The sequence below is a fragment of the Myotis davidii genome, unplaced genomic scaffold, assembly GCF_000327345.1.
Source record: "Myotis davidii unplaced genomic scaffold, ASM32734v1 scaffold991, whole genome shotgun sequence".
NCBI lineage: Eukaryota > Metazoa > Chordata > Mammalia > Chiroptera > Vespertilionidae > Myotis > Myotis davidii.
The window spans coordinates 8,030-8,628 of NW_006283137.1; the positions used below are offsets into that span (position 1 = coordinate 8,030).

At 58.4% G+C, this 599-nt stretch overlaps 1 protein-coding gene across 1 annotated transcript in view; it reads right to left on the reverse strand.

Moving 5' to 3' along the window:
- TMC6 (transmembrane channel like 6) overlaps nucleotides 1-599 on the reverse strand; it is a gene marked incomplete at both ends in the record, with an annotated part of 6,961 nt that overhangs the window by 3,168 nt on the left and 3,194 nt on the right. The window lies entirely within an intron of this gene.

Consider the following 599-nt stretch of genomic DNA (forward strand, 5'->3'; position numbering starts at 1 on the left):
GGGCATAGGGTCCCTGCCTCAGCCCTTTTTCTAACCCCGCACCAGGCGTGGGCCCAGCCCTTGAAGCTGCGCGGCTACGAGGCCCACGGTGCTCGAAGGAAACACAGGCAGGGAGAGCTGGGACGCTGCCCACACGGCCCTGGGCACTTGGAGATGTCCTTCCTGTCTCTCTCCCACCCTGTCCGTCTGCGCTGGACTGCGGTTAGGCCAGCGGTTCTCAACCTTCTGGCCCTTTAACTACAGCTCCTCATGTTGTGACCCGACCGTAAAGTTATTTTCGTGGCTACTTCATAACTGTCATGTTGCTACTGTGATGAATCATCATGTAAATATCTGATATGCAGGATGGTCTTAGGCGACCCCTGTGAAAGGGGCGTTCGACCGCCAAAGGGGCCGCGACCCACAGGTTGAGAACCGCTGGGTTAGACTGTCCAGATCAGGGCAAAACCCCTTTCCTTTCCGACCTAAAAATAGGTCCCCTCCTGCTCATGTTCCCCCATTTAACGTCTCTCACGGAAGCTGCCGTGGGTGGAGATGTGTCCCTCTCTGGGAGGTGGGCGGCCTGAGAGCCAGGCAGGGCTTTCCCCACCCCCACCCCA